Source organism: Schistocerca nitens, chromosome 1 (assembly GCF_023898315.1).
Source record: "Schistocerca nitens isolate TAMUIC-IGC-003100 chromosome 1, iqSchNite1.1, whole genome shotgun sequence".
Classification (NCBI taxonomy): domain Eukaryota; kingdom Metazoa; phylum Arthropoda; class Insecta; order Orthoptera; family Acrididae; genus Schistocerca; species Schistocerca nitens.
The window spans coordinates 11,506,442-11,523,636 of NC_064614.1; positions in this window are offsets into that span (position 1 = coordinate 11,506,442).

Genomic DNA, 17,195 nt, shown 5'->3' on the forward strand with positions numbered 1-17,195 from the left:
GGGAGCCTTTGAGTAGTCGTACAAACGTCCTTGCACAGTGTAGCTGGTTCTGAGGGTAGCGCTGAGCATAAAGTTCACGTGCTGCGTTCACATTCCCATCCGCTAGGCCGTACATGTAGCGCATATTCGTTATTTCAGACACTGACTACATCTCTGTGATGTGTTGTGACAATCAGAGAAAAGCAGTGTCGAATGTTCGAAAGGCATTTTTAATATCCTGTCCATCATGGTTGTGAAATATGACAATTTATAGTGTTTTGGTTCTCATAAGTTCTCATATATAACGGCATCAGAAGCTGTCGACTTCCTAAATATGCCAATGTTGTGTCTTCCTTCTTAATATTACTTCGCAAGACTTTCTCATTACTGCCTGTATCGTGTTAGACTCCAGCACTCGGTGTCGGACAAATTTAAATCACCACCGAGAATACCGTATAATCCAGTTATGTTCGTATTGTAGAGTGTAGGCTGACTGACAAGTGATGTTTACAAGCGATGTTCCTGGATGCTGTAGCATATGGAAACATTGTATTACTAACCGTAACCCCCTGGTCGCGGGTACTCCTCTCCATTAGGCCGTACGGGATTAGCCGAGCGGACTAGGGCGCTGCAGTCATGGACTGTGCGGCTGGTCCCGGCGGGGGTTCGAGTCCTCCATCGGGCGTGGGTGTGTGTGTTTGTCCTTAGGATAATTTAGGTTAAGTAGTGTGTAAAGCTTAGGGACTGATGACCTTAGCAGTTAAGTCCCATACGATTTCACACACGTTTGAACATTTTTTTCTCCATTAGTTTGTCTGTTCACTGGAAGCCATGAGACGGTGTGTGATCGAGGGATGGTTACGTTCTGTCAGTTACAGGCTACCGAATCCACTGGTATGGGGCACTTCGGATGTGTACGCGAGTGCGTTGCTGCGATAAGCACGTTGAATAAACGTCCAACACAGCAACAAATGCTGTCTCGGGAGTAGCTGATGCCCTATTCCGCAGCCGGCCATTACACAACGCTCCTAGACTGCAGCAGTGCGTCTATGAGCAACAGCAGCCTACTTACGTGACCTGCTTTTGTCACTGCCCGCGAAGAGTATAGCTTGTTCCTTCAGGAACAAGGAACAGTACAAACGCCAACGAATTTTCTGAAGAATTAACCTGCTGAGGCCTACGTCTAGGATTCCTTGCCATACGCCTGTAAATATATTGATTCCTGAACACTTATGATACTCACTGACTGCACTGGGTGCAATAAGCGAATATTGAAAGTGGCGTTTGGATGATCTGAATGCCTAATTCCTCCTCTGCACTTTTCAAGAGTACTGATGACTGTATTCAGCGCATTTACAACACTCATTATTTAGTGAGTTCGTTTCGTTAGTGGAGATTAGCTGTACCGAATCTCTAAGCTCATCGCAATTCACTTAAAGCCCACCTAATTTTGGCAACACAATTAATTTACAGCTGAAGCTCTCGTTCATAGCTTAACTCACGTTTGAAACATTGCAAAAACTGTGCTACCTGCGCATGATAGATACTGGCCGTTTGAACGCAAAATTGTGCATGTTGTGGAAAGAGTACCGTGTTACTAGACGAAAAATTTGAAAATTTGTGGTAAGGTACTATGGGACCAAACTGGTGAGGTCATCGGTCCCTAGACGAATATACAACACTGTTAACCAGTCAACTTTAGAAAGATGGACCACCATGCCACAAAACTGCTCGGAAAGAGTCTGTAAGGAATGCATATTAAAAACCCATTACGTAACTACATGTATTCGGATTAACTAACTCGTGAGAAGTACTCTCTCGTCATAACTAATTTAATATAATTATTTTGCTCACATTTTTCCAATGCTTTTGTTGGTATTTTTCAGCTTTTAGTTTCTTTGATCTTCGGCGCACTGCAGCTTACAGTCAACACTTCATACAATGTTGTTGTTGTTGTTGTTGTGGTCTTCAGTCCTGAGACTGGTTTGATGCAGCTCTCCATGCTACTCTATCCTGTGCGAGCTTCTTCATCTCCCAGTACATACTGCAACCTACATCCTTCTGAATCTGCTTAGTGTATTGATCTCTTGGTCTCCCTCTACGATTTTTACCCTCCACGCTGCCCTCCAATGCTAAATTTGTGATCCCTTGATGCCTCAAAACATGTCCTACCAACCAATCCCTTTTTCTAGTCAAGTTGTGCCACAAACTTCTCTTCTCCCCAATCCTATTCAATACCTCCTCATTAGTTACGTGATCTAACCACCTTATCTTCAGCATTCTTCTGTAGCACCACATTTCGAAAGCTTCTATTCTCTTCCTGTCCGTACTAGTTATCGTCCATGTTTCACTTCCATACATGGCTACACTCCATACAAATACTTTCAGAAACGACTTCCTGACACTTAAATCTATACTCGATGTTAATAAATTTCTCTTCTTCAGAAACGATTTCCTTGCCATTGCCTGTCTACATTTTATATCATCTCTACTTCGACCATCATCAGTTATTTTACTCCCTAAATAGCAAAACACCTTTACTACTTTAAGTGTCTCATTTCCTAATCTAATTCCCTCAGCATCACCCTATTCAATTTGACTACATTCCATTATCCTCGTTTTGCTTTTGTTGATGTTCATCTTATATCCTCCTTTCAAGACACTGTCCATTCCGTTCAACTGCTCTTCCAAGTCCTTTGCTGTCTCTGACAGAATTACAATGTCATCGGCGAACCTCAAAGTTTTTACTTCTTCTCCATGAATTTTAATACCTACTCCGAATTTTTCTTTTGTTTCCTTTACTGCTTGCTCAATATACAGATTGAATAACATCGGGGAGAGGCTACAACCCTGTCTCACTCCTTTCCCAACCACTGCTTCCCTTTCATGCCCCTCGACTCTTATAACTGCCATCTGGTTTCTGTACAAATTGTAAATAGCCTTTCGCTCCCTGTATTTTACCCCTGCCACCTTTAGAATGTGAAAGAGAGTATTCCTGTCAACATTGTCAAAAGCTTTCTCTAAGTCTACAAATGCTAGAAACGTAGGTTTGCCTTTTCTTAATCTTTCTTCTAAGATAAGTCGTAAGGTTAGTATTGCCTCACGTGTTCCAACATTTCTACGGAATCCAAACTGATCTTCCCCGAGGTCCGCTTCTACCAGTTTATCCATTCGTCTGTAAAGAATTCGCGTTAGTATTATGCAGCTGTGACTTATTAAACTGATAGTTCGATAATTTTCACATCTGTCAACACCTGCTTTCTTTGGGATTTGAATTATTATATTCTTCTTGAAGTCTGAGGGTATTTCACCTGTCTCATACATCTTGCTCACCAGATGGTAGAGTTTGGTTAGGACTGGCTCTCCCAAGGCCGTCAGTAGTTCTAATGGAATGTTGTCTACTCCCGGGGCCTTGTTTCGACTCAGGTCTTTCAGTGCTCTGTCAAACTCTTCACGCAGTATCGTATCTCCCATTTCATCTTCATCTACATCCTCTTCCATTTCCATAATATTGTCCTCAAGTACATCGCCCTTGTATAAACCCTCTATATACTCCTTCCACCTTTCTGCCTTCCCTTCTTTGCTTAGAACTGGGTTGCCATCTGAGCTCTTGATATTCATACAAGTGGTTCTCTTCTCTCCAAAGGTCTCTTTAATTTTCCTAAGGCAGTATCTGTCTTACCCCTAGTGAGACAAGCCTCTACATAGTTACATTTGTCCTCTAGCCATCCCTGCTTAGCCATTTTGCACTTCCTGTCGATCTCATTTTTGAGACGTTTGTATTCCTTTTTGCCTGCTTCATTTACTGCATTTCTATATTTTCTCCTTTCATCAATTAAATTCAATATTTCTTCTGTTACCCAAGGATTTCTATTAGCCCTCGTCTTTGTACCTACTTGATCGTCTGCTGCCTTCACTACTTCATCCCTCAGAGCTACCCATTCTTCTTCTACTGTATTTCTTTCCCCCATTCCTGTCAATTGTTCCCTTATGCTCTCCCTGAAACTCTCTACAACCTCTCGTTCTTTCAGTTTATCCAGGTCCCATCTCCTTAAATTCCCACCTTTTTGCAGTTTCTTCAGTTTCAATCTGCAGTTCATAACCAAGAGATTGTGGTCAGAATCCATATCTGCCCGTGGAAGTGTCTTACAATTTAAAACCTGGTTCCTAAATCTCTGTCTTACCATTATATAATCTATCTGATACCTTTTAGTATCTCCAGGATTCTTCCAAGTATACAACCTTCTTTTATGATTCTTGAACCAAGTGTTAGCTATGATTAAGTTATGCTCTGTGCAAAATTCTACAAGGCGGCTTCCTCTTTCATTTCTTCCCCCCAATCCATATTCACCTACTATGTTTCCTTCTCTCCCTTTTCCTACTGACGAATTCCAGTCACCCATGACTATTAAATTTTCGTCTCCCTTCACTACCTGAATAATTTCTTTTATCTCGTCATACATTTCATCAATTTCTTCATCATCTGCAGAGCTAGTTGGCATATAAACTTGTACTACTGTAGTAGGCATGGGCTTTGTGTCTATCTTGGCCACAATAATGCGTTCACTATGCTGTTTGTAGTAGCTTACCCGCACTCCTATTTTTTTATTCATTATTAAACCTACTCCTGCAATACCCCTATTTGATTTTGTATTTATAACCCTGTAATCACCTGACCAAAAGTCTTGTTCCTCCTGCCAACGAACTTCACTAATTCCCACTATATCTAACTTTAACCTACCCATTTCCCTTTTTAAATTTTCTAACCTACCTGCCCGATTAAGGGATCTGACATTCCACGCTCCGATCCGTAGAACGCCAGTTTTCTTTCTCCTGATAACGACGTCCTCTTGAGTAGCCCCTCCCGGAGATCCGAATTGGGGACTATTTTACCTCCGGAATATTTTACCCAAGAGGACTCCATCATCATTTAATCATACAGTAAAGCTGCATGTCCTCGGGAAAAATTACGGCTGTAGTATCCCCTTGCTTTCAGCCGTTCGCAGTACCAGCACAGCAAGGCCGTTTTGGTTAATGTTACAAGGCCAGATCAGTCAATCATCCAGACTGTTGCCCCTGCAACTACTGAAAAGGCTGCTGCCCCTCTTCAGGAACCACATGTTTGTCTGGCCTCTCAACAGATACCCCTCCGTTGTGGTTGCACCTACGGTACGGCCATCTGTATCGCTGAGGCACGCAAGCCTCCCCACCAACGGCAAGGTCCATGGTTCATGGGGGGCTTCATACAATAAGAATTCAAATTACGTAAGAAATTAATAAAAATGAAGTCCGAGCGCGACTTCCACAATTATTTAATAAGGTTTACAAACACGTGATGCAAATTCCACAACATATTGATTAGAACCACACTACAAATATTCAAGAAAAGTGTTTCATTCAAAATCGAGTGAAAGTAAAAAGAATTAAACTGATTTAAGAAATTTATATCATATGAAAATCAGTACTTCAAAATTCGTAATACGTTTAGGTCAGTACATAAAATATATGAAATATTTCTGAGATTAACAAAGTGCATATATAGTTGAGCCGGGCGCGCTCGGCCTTCCATCGAATTCGCCCCTCGTTGACGACCATTCTCTGGATAACTCTGAGGTACGCCAGTGGCGCCACCGGAGGGACAAAGGCCGCGAAGCAGGAGGTTTTGGGAGTGTGTATGTGGTGTACGGAGCGAGTCAGCCGTACACGAGAGAAAGAATAGACTTTTGTGTAGGTGCCGGGCCTGGTTTTAATGTCAGTCATCACCTGCCCTGCGAAGCGGTTTCCGTGAGTGGGAATGATATTTTGGAAAACACATCAGCGACTTGGAGACTCGGAGGTTATTTGGTCGGTTCGACGCTAATGAAAGCGGTTCGGTCTCTTGGAGGAGGCTATTCTGTACACTTCCGTGTATGTCCTTATCTCTCGCTCTTCCCCTCCTCCTCGCCCCTCCCCTCTCGTAGAGTTTGTGCTATCACTACTCACAATTAATAAAAAACAAACTTCGTGTTCTGCCTCATGGCAGGTCTTGTCATACGGGAAGCCTCGTCAGAGAGGTCCACAACATGAGCGTCTAGGGAAGTGGTTCCAGTGGTGGCTTCCCCTTGCCTTCCACTGATGAGGATCACAATTAATAGCAGCTATTTACAAGTCATTTGGTTAAAAACTGATCAGTGAATTTTGGCTGACTGTAGCTGCCAATTCAGTGACTGTTAGTTGTTTTTTAAACCTGTATTTTACTGCCTACTGAACAACAATGTGTTCATAATTGATAGTAGCTGCTTGATAACCATATACTTAAAATCTGATCAGTGAATGTTGGTCAACTGTTGCTGCCTGTTCAGTGATCAGTGAATTTTGGTTAATCGTTGTTGCCCATTCGGTGACTGTTAATTGTTTTAAAAATCTGTGGATTCGTAATGAACAGCAGCTGTTTAAAAATCATTTGCTTAAAATCTTATCAGGAAATCACGGTTAACTGTAGCTAACAATTCATTGATTATTAGTCGTTATTAAAATTCTGTACATCTACTGTCTACTGAGTAACAGTGGGTCCATAATTAATGGCAGCCGTTTAAAAGTCATTTAGTTAAAAATACTGCTCAGTGAATTTTAATAACTGCAGTGAACTGTTTTTTAAATTCCGTACTTTTGGTGTATAGTTAATGGCTGGTTCAAAAAAATGGTTCAAATGGCTCAGAGCACTATGGGACTTAACATTTGAGGTCATCAGTCCACTAGAACTTAGAACTACTTAAGCCTAACTAACCTAAGGACAACACACACATCAATGCCCATGGCAGGATTCGAACATGCGACCGTAGCGATTGCGCGGCTCCAGACTGAAGCGCCTAGAACCGCTCGGTCACACAGGCCGGCTAGTGGCTGGTGTCTCATAATCAGTGGCATCTGTTTAAAAGACGTCATTTCTAAAGGCTGCCCAGTCAGTTTTACTACTGGTAGTTTTTAAAACTCGTTTCATATTAATAAAGCCAAGTTACGTATTAAAGCTGATGAATGCTAAACCAGTTATATGGTGAAATCGCTCCTTCCATTACTGTGAACGGGCCCTCAATATTCCCATGCGAATCCCTAGTTATCAGTTGTCTCTAGGCACATTTTCACACCACATACGGGCATATGTCGTCTTCATTGAGCACGAAATACACAGGAGGTGGGCAAAAGTATGAGAACACAGAAAGCACAACGTATTACGTTGACTAATACGGTGTAGGAAAACCGCTACCTTTCAAAACAGCTTCCAGACGTTTCGGAATTAATAAGTACAGGAGCTGCACGGTTTTCAAGGGAATCTTATACCGCTATCCCTGAAAAATATTGGCAATTTCAGGTGACCATGATGGAAGTGGTCACCTAACGCACATCCTCTCCAAAGTAGACAATAGAGGCTCACTAATATTGTGACCGCCTGACTGTGTTAGCCAGGGTAGGGGTGACAGTTCAGCGTTTTGCTCACAAAACCAGTCCACGAGGACGCGAGCTGTGTAAACAGGGGGCCTGCCGTCTTGGAACGGAGCATCGCCGCTGGAGAACGAACATTGTGCTCTGCAAAGGATTTGGTCAGCGAAAACGGTCTCATAATCCTTGGCAGTAACCGGTGCTTGCAGAGTAGCCAACAGATCCATGAAATAGCACGATATGGTTGTCCAAATCATCGCGGAATTCAGACCACGTTTCACTCTTGTGACGTAAAGAAGTAAAGACAGAGTGTAACAAGACTCATCCGAGCAAATTATTCTCTTCTTATATTGCTCCATAATCCAGGTCTGATGGCTTCGATACCACTTTTTCTGCTACTGGCAGTCGCATCACTGAGTTTTGGTTATAGAATGCCAGCTCTTCCTGTAATTCGTAGCTTATGGAGTGCGGCGGCGCGGTTCTTTCCGTCCCTTTACGACGTACCTGCACCTACCTGTGAACTTTGTCTCAGCTGATCATCAGTAGGAAAGCCGAGCGAAACCTACTGTACTTTGACGTGAACCAGCCTGCAGTTAAAGTCACTAATCTACGTTTCGGGAGAAAGTTTTCACACGAAATGAAAGGTCGGAAAATTTGTCCTCAATTAATATATTCTGAAACTTAGGTGAACGAGTACCACTGGCAAGTCCGTGCTACACTTAACACAGTCACTCACAATGCCTACCACTCACGTTAGCACGTTTATCGTGTTGCGTTTCCCGAAAACGTAATAGCTACAAAAATACTGATTGTTTTTGGTTGAGAATGCTCGCCAAATATTAAGTCTGTCGGTACCTAATGCAGTCACAGTTTTTAGCCACCGACCTGCTCAATACGCCACGCGGAATATATGTGTTATCTCGTCACCAAATTCACTTAAAAATTCCGAAATTTCTACACACACATCGGAGTAATTATGCCGTCACTTTCCAACACTTTTGATGTATGAAACACTGCTAGATCGGGCAACTTATCGTTTCCATCGCAACTACTACTACACACGTCCGATCTCTTTCATGGCTAGGCTTCGACTCCTCTCTAGAATACTCTAAGTCCTCTCTACCGGCCGAGAAAGGCGCGCGAAGAATATTTCTTTACCATTGGTCAGTTTACTCAACAGCCAATAGCAAACCAACATTCTCCCGCGTCAGTCCGCGCTTTTCATCCATAACCAATCGCAAAATAGTAAACTTGACGACTGCAATTTTTACCCACGTAATTATCTAACATACTGAAGTTCTGTTTATGCATAAAGTTATTTACTATTGTTATTTATACCATAAACTTACTTTACAAAACTATTCCATAAAAATCCCCTTTGTTCATATCGATACTTCTTCGAAATGTTCCCACACTAAATCCTACTACATAACTCGTTAAACAATTATCTTCATATTAACCTTAAACCACACTCACGCATCATTCATACTGCTAAAACACATTTATAACATTTTACATACACAAAAAGACATAATAACACTTTATGAAAATACTAGAACAGTTTATGAAAAACATTCTATTACTTTAGTGCACTCTAGTGGGCACAATCGAAACTAAAATCACAGTCCCCCTATCCAATACTGTCCTCTATCGGCTGATACATAAACTACGTGCGCATCCAGCATCGCGTCACCATCTGTCACTATCCAGCTCTGAGACACATCTCCCACTTAACCGCCTCCAAGGCAGGATCGGTATACGGCGCTACGCCTCAGGAGCTCCACTCGTGTTGTTTTGGTGCTGACAGAGTTCGCGAGTGCGACATTCAGTTCTCCAGTGACTTTTACAACTTCCATCCCCTTATTTTTTGGGGGCAACCCTCTTCAATCACCGTCTGTCAAGATCTTCAACAGACTCTTTCATCCGCGTTGTGACTTAGCGACTGATGTCCCCATTTTCCGTGCGTGTGGTATAAATCTTCGATACGGTACCTAATGAACACTTAAATACCTTGATTTTGTAAGCATCCACCATACGACATCAACAGTTTTCCCACGTTCGAAATCACATAGCTCTGACATAACGCATTCACAGCTACGCAGAATACTGTCCTGACCGCGTCAGGCACTAACAACTTATTGAGGATAGTGGACAGGTGCTACGCGTGTTCAAAAGCAACTCTGCAACTTGCAGGTTAGGACAGCATCTACATTTTATATTCAAGCGTGCATTTCTCGCGTTTTTTCCATACTTTTGTCCAACTCCTATAGTATTGTATCAGATGAGTTTCTACCGGCGTAATTTTAGAGCTCGCGGTAGCTTATGATGGGCGTTCGAAATCTCTCGGTGATACCTACTGAGCCGGTACGGCTCGCTATTTAATTTTTTTTTGTTTTGTTTTTTGAAACCACCCGCCATCTCAGTACTCGCCGCGATGTCAATATCGAGATAGGATTGGAGTCTCTGGGTGGCCGCATATCATTGAAAAGATGGCTTCCCGAGCGCCGCGAGGCGGACGGAACGAGGAAGAAGGGGGTTTCTGGGAGTGAGCTCTGGACTGTGCGTGAAGAGCGACGTTAGAGTCGGAGGGCGATGCCGTTTGGTCGGTGCGTCCCGCAGAAGCAGTCGGTTGGGGACAGACCGCCGCTGGCTCGAAGATCCTAGTGTGGAGGGCCGTGTAGTCCCGATGGCGGTCATCGTGTGGTCACTCGAGGGCTGAAAAGTGATTTCTGGGTTCAGCCATTGTATTCCGACGAAGAATTACGGCAAGTTTGGTGTATGAGGTGAACATAATAATTCTAAAAAGGTGCAAGTTGGTGGCGCGTATATCAGACTTGTGAGACGTGTAAAGCTTTGCTTAGGCACTGGAGTTTCCAGTTAGAGCGCTGCTTGGGAGCAGAGCGTCTACATCGGCATTATCATCCATTTAGCTGGTTTAAAATAAATTACTGTTTTCGATCGAATGTGGGTCCATGTGAGGGACCGAATCATTGCTTGTCTTATTCAAATGGTTCTGAGCACTATGGGACTTAACATCTTAGGTCATCAGTCCCCTAGAACCTAGAACTAGTTAAACCTAACTAACCTAACGACATCACACACATCCATGCCCGAGGCAGGATTCGAACCTGCGACCGTAGCAGTCGCGCGGTTCCGGACTGCGCGCCTAGAACCGCGAGACCACCGCGGCCGGCGCTTGTCTTATTAAGAAACCTAAGTCGGACCCAGCGTGTTAAACTGTTATCTACAGTTATGACGAGTAATTGACACTCTGCTGGTATCCACAAGTGAACTTTCGAAGTATTGTTGTTTATAGTAAGGGAAAGATTGACTGTTGAGCTTTACAGTCGGACGCTTATGAATCGTGTTAATTGCAGTCCACTTCTTACGGTATTTTACGGTAGTATTTGTATTTTCATAATTTAGCTTGGGACATCATTCTGTTGTTTGGCGTGGCCGTCCCAAGAGTTTAAAGTCTCAAATATTTTCTTACTGCCTTGCTGAGGTTGCCTTGCAACAGTTGTTGATTTGTCTCTTGTCTACCCCACCGTACTGCTGTTTGGTGCGGTGCGGTATACTCCAAGTGTTCAGTAGTACCATATCTACTCCCTCGCGCGTTTTAACATTTGCCAGCCGCATCCATATCGACATACAGTCCCAGTATGCACTTTGTGTAAGTTGGTTGCACCCTGTTAACGTTTTGTACATCGTGGAAAATCTTTCCCATGCTGCATGTGATCTTGAAGGAGAGCACGGTGCACGATAGCGCATGACTACGACGAAATAATAAGATATCTATTGTACATTTTTTAACGGATGTAGCCGGCTGCTGATGAGCGAGCGGTTCTAGGCGCTACAGTCTGGAACCGCACGACCGCTACGATCGCAGGTTCGAATCCTGCCTCGGGTATGGATGTGTGTGATGTCCTTAGGTTAGTTAGGTTTAAGTAGTTCTAAGTTCTAGGGGACCGATGACCTGAGATGTTAAGTCCCATATTGCTCAGAGCCATTTGAACCATTTTTTAACGGGTGTAATCACTGACGTTAAGAGTTGATTTCTTTTTTATTTATTTTGAAAGGAAAAGATATACACACCTGGTTAATTATAACGTCTATTCTTAATTATTTTTCATAATTGGCTGGGTGTAGTTAAAAGCAAGGAAAATATTTTCAGGTACGGTGCGCATCGTGGAGGATACGGGGTTTGAGTTTAGGCTGATAGTTGTTGTTGTTGTGGTCTTCAGTCCTGAGACTGGTTTGATGCAGCTCTCCATGCTACTCTATCCTGTGCAAGCTTCTTCATCTCCCAGTACCTGCTGCAACCTACATCCTTCTGAATCTGCTTAGTGTATTCATCTCTTGGTCTCCCTCTACGATTTTTACCCTCCACGCTGCCCTCCAATACTAAATTGGTGATCCCATGATGCCTCAGAACATGTCCTACCAACCGATCCCTTCTTCTGGTCAAGTTGTGCCACAAACTTCTCTTCTTCCCAATCCTATTCAATACTTCCTCATTAGTTATGTGATCTACCCATCTAATCTTCAGCATTCTTCTGTAGCACCACATTTCGAAAGCTTCTATTCTCTTCTTGTCCAAACTATTTATCGTCCATGTTTCACTTCCATACATGGCTACACTCCATACAAATACTTTCAGAAATGACTTCCTGACACTTAAATCTATACTCGATGTTAGCAAATTTCTCTTATTCAGAAACGCTTTCCTTGCCATTGCCAGTCTCCATTTTATATCATCTCTACTTCGACCGTCATCAGTTATTTTGCTCCCCAAATAGCAAAACTCCTTTACTACTTTAAGTGTCTCATTTCCTAATCTAATTCCCTCAGCATCACATGACTTAATTCGACTACATTCCATTATCCTCGTTTTGCTTTTGTTGATATTCATCTTATATCCTGATAGTAATCAGATTTTATTGCATTTAATTTATTTTAATCAAAAATTTTGCGATCAATATTTTATTGCCTTCAGAGATCACAGGTCATATCTAGGAAAATTTTGGTATTGCCATGTGGCGTTAGAATGTTTTATTTAACCTTGCATTATGTAATTTGTATTTTTGCCTTTGGTTGCAAAGGGATTTTGAATTTTAAGTATTGTAAATAGATTTTTAGAGCGGTTCTTTGATCTGTTAAAATAATTCAGAAACTTTCCATAAACTATATTGATCTTGTTGTTCAGGATAATTATTTTTCTCTTACTATTTTAAAAGCAAGTTAATAATATTGTAAAATTTTAAAATAAAAAAACGCTTTTATTTGAGAAAAGGTGCCTGCCCGTACTCCCCACAACTTCCACGTACTCTAAGCGTTGGCCTTTGGGCGTTGTCTGACGTTTTCCCCGGTATCTGTCCCAGCTAACACCTGATTATAGCGCTACGAAGAGTTATTATAGTTTTATAGATGCAGCGTGTACTGATTGGGTCATATCAGGGTATCATAATCAGATCTGCTCTTCCTTACTCACACATGGCAACCGCACGGCAACACCATTGCCCGATTCCTCTCCCATGTGGTATTCAGTGTAATACAGCTATTGGTTGTATAGGCCAGTCCCCACGTTTGCTCTACTTGGGAGAATATGGGCCAACCTCAAGGCAACCACTCCGCAGCAGCTTCCGACCAGCCCCCAGCTACTGCTATTGACGGTTCCAGCAGGAGTCGGTTATTTCCGTGATCCTAGAGGCAGCTCTAGAGGTCGAAAGTTGTGGGCAAAGGTCTAGACTAGAATAAAAACAACAAATGATCGACGACATTGGGTGCGTATGCTATTTTGAGACTAAGAAATTCGCACGAAAGATAAAGTCATGATTGACTGCATCAAACCAATCAGTAGGCCGATAGAAACAAGTATTTAAGATCAAACTTAGTTTATTCCGTTATTTTTACTTGAGTAGGTGCAGTACAAAAATAAGAGAGCTAAGTGTTTTACACATTCAGTGTTAACACCAGGTTTGGCTGAAATTCCTCCTTGCATTCCAAAGACAAATGAAAAAATGGACACATTCAAAAGAGTGCAGTATGGTCCCAGTGCAACATCAGTTTGTTCTAGGTAGTAGGTGAAAAGTATACCATATTTAACAAGCTGTTCTCAGAAGTCTTGAGCCTTGGTTTTATGCCACCCCGTTCCCACTACCATTCCGACCCCTAGGTTTACAAATTATTCAGAAGATATTCAAAAAATCTTACACTGTTAATCAGAGACTATAATCGTTCATATTACGTTATTTTTCACGCTACTATCCTTGCAATCCCACTGTGACCGTAAGACTGCTAGAGCCTAAACAATAAGGCCGCCTACTTAATTGCGTGTTGGTCCACCTTTTGAATGTAATAAAGAAGCAGTTCTTCATGTCATAGGTGTGACAAGTCCTTTGTAGCTCTCTGGAGGTGTATGGCGCCATAAATCTACGCACAAACCACGCAGTTCTTATTACTTGGTGGTTTGTGACCGCCGAGCTGGCGCCCAGTAGCGTCCCAGATAGGATCCGTCGGGTTCAAGAGAAGCAAATGTGGTGGCGAAAACATCAGCATTAGTTCAACGCATGCTACTAAGCCCCTTGCAGCCCGGTTATAGCCTTTTGGCAGAGACAGTTATCATCGCGGAGGACTCCATTTGCCATCGAGGAAGACATAAGGTATGAAGAAATACCGGTATTTCTCCGTAATTTTTACGTAATCCGCAGATGTCATGTGCCTTCAATTACTACCATATGTCCAATGGAAGCCGAGGTATACGCGCCCCTTAACACAATTATGTCCCCATTGGCATGCATCCGTGGCACGGTGCATATCTCGTACAGCCTTTCACCTCGATAACGGCGTATCTGGACGCGACTATCAATCGGACGTAACAAGAACCATGATTCACACGACTGAGTGACCAGTTTCCGTCGATCTTCTCCCATGTCCACTAAAATCGTAATTGATATTTCGTTGGGTCAACGTGGGAGTATGTAGGGGTTACCTGCTACAGAGTCCCATGTCCAATAATGAGCGCTGAACGGTACGTTTCCCAAACACTTGTTCCTGCACGAGGAATTTACTTTGTTGTCGGATCTGCCACAGATCCTGCTTCACAAAGTGGGCGAGCCTCAGTCCTCCGTGATCTGTTATGAGACGTTGATATCCTGTACCTTGTCGCCTCCTTGTGAAGTTTGCATAGGCGCTCATAACTGTAGCACTCACACAGCCAACCAGTTTCACTGTTTCCCAGTGATACATAAAAATGAAGTAAGAGCAGAATTTGTCCCAGAAAAGACGACACGGTGAGGCGTAGCGCCTTCGCATCGCTCCTCTCACTTGTTAGGACGATACCGTTATAGGCATGAGTCATCGACAGATGTCACCAGCTGACATGGTTCAAAATGGTTCAAATGGCTCTGAGCACTATGGGACTTAACATCTATGGTCATCAGTCCCCTAGAACTTAGAACTACTTAAACCTAACTAACCTAAGGACATCACACAACACCCAGTCATCACGATGCAGAGAAAATCCCTGACCCCGCCGGGAATCGAACCCGGGAACCCGGGCGTGAGCTGACATGGACCTGAGTTACAGAGCTGCACGTAGTTGCACTAGTAGGCGGCAGAGGTCAGCAGTTGACGGACAGTGCTAGCAGTCGTAGTCAAAACAATGTCCTAAAGTTATGTTTGATTAATGTATTTGCATAATTATAATTGTTTTATATGTGTAGTAATTAGCAGTGTGAGTGTTGTATGAGTGAAGAAGAACAGAAGTAAATGAAAATTGTTTTGTTTATTCACGAAGTACCAGTTAAAGTATACAGGGGATTTACTATAATTAAATGTGCAGTCAGTTTGTGGTACTAATAAATCGTGAGTAGAACACAAATTAATCTGTAATTTCGGAGGGAGTAATTTTACATTTGATACTTTTCTAAATTTATTTATTTAGCAATTGACATAGAAAGAAATGTTTTACTATGATTGGTCATTGAAGTAAATCGCTGTTTAGCGCGGGATAATACTGCAACCTGATTTGCTGTTTGTGATATCAGCCAATCAGAAAAATGCAGGCTCGCGCCAATCTATGCTGGGAACAAAGCCTTTGGTGTGATCTAGGAAAGTCAGGGCTGAGGGTTCGAACTAGTAACATCTCATTGAAAGCAGCTCCGACGAAAGTACTATAAAATCACGGAAAAATGCTAATTACGCGTTCACGAAGGAGTACAAAGCGTATTTAAGTGAACGGTATAGTGGAACTCGTGTGGAATTTCGGACGGAATACCAAAATTATTGCTTTTGACTGTTAGTTAAAACCGCGTGGCGTGTTGTGCGATCTAAGACTGGAACAGGTATTACGTGTAGAGCAGAGCGCACAACATTTGAGCGAGCATTTTCATAACTAAACGATACGGTGAACTCTATTAACTTCGGTAACGGCTGTAAATACCATAAACTGGCTACGTGTGTGATTGTGATGTGCGTGGGAGCTTAATATTGTGTACACACTTAGTACGGACTTGGCAGTATTAACTGTGATCTTTATCGTAAAAATACACCTGAAAATTTACATTGCCGAGTTAAAACTTTCATTTCAGTATTAGCCACATCCCGTTTACCGGACAATTCTATGTATGTTGCGACCTGCAGTAGACACTAGTGGTCTAGTATTTTCTACTACAGCTTTTAGCTAGACAAATGAACATTGCTGGACACTGGCAGGGCGGTAAAAAAGTAACGTGCCGCGCCGCAACGAGGAAGGAATGCAGTGTCACGGTATTGACCAACAAACTCACCGGTCAACGTTATCGTGACAGCGTTTTACTTCCTCAGGTGCGTCTTTGCAGGTGTAAATTCGGCCCTGACTCTATTTTTATGGACCATGTAGAAAAGAGCACGTGGATAAGCTCTTGGCAGGAGAGTATAGCTAACGAATGGACTGGCCTGCTCGTTCTCCAGACTCAACATCACCTCGGCCACGTGAGGGATGCGTTGGATGCAGAACGTCCACATCCTCCAACGACCATCCAGCAGTTGTCAACCACACTGGTGGAGGAATGGAGCACCGTACCAGAAGAACTCCTCACCAGATTTGTGGCCAGCATCGTAGCACGTTGTGGAGCACACACATTCGCACTGGGTGATCAATTACCCTATTAAGGACAACGTATAGACGTTTTTAGATCCAAGGGACGATCATGATTCACCGTGACTTCAGTTTAATTATTATCTTTGAATAAAAGTGTCACTTCTTTTCGTTTCATTGCATAGTTGTTTCAGTTATTCTGTATTATACTGTAGCAGTTCTTTCATTACAGTCATTACAAGTTTCGTAGACCTATGTTACTTGGCAATGACACGTGATGTGAAAGTTGGTTTCGTCTTTTGGTCTTGCGTATCAGTGTACATAAAAATTAAATGAAGTGACTCACCCAGTGGCATGTTACGCAGCAGTTACAGCAATACATTGAGCTGGCTATTATAACACAACTCCTGAGCTCCTGGTGGCAGCAGAAGGGGTGCAGACAACGTGCACCTGGCAAAAGGTGGCGCTCTGGGTAACAAAAGTCGTGGTTCCGTTATTTGTGGCATTCCTGGGAGGAGGACACGGTGCTCTGTACGCAAATCTCATGGAAAAGGCCTCGATTAACATCGATGGCTGGTGGATGCAACTATTCAAAGAGTTGGACATTGTGTGCATTAACAAACATGCTACATTCATGTTACGAAAAATCTGAGCAAATGATTTGCTTCGTAAGGAAATACACCATCACAGTACATTATTATCAGCATAGGAATCACACAGC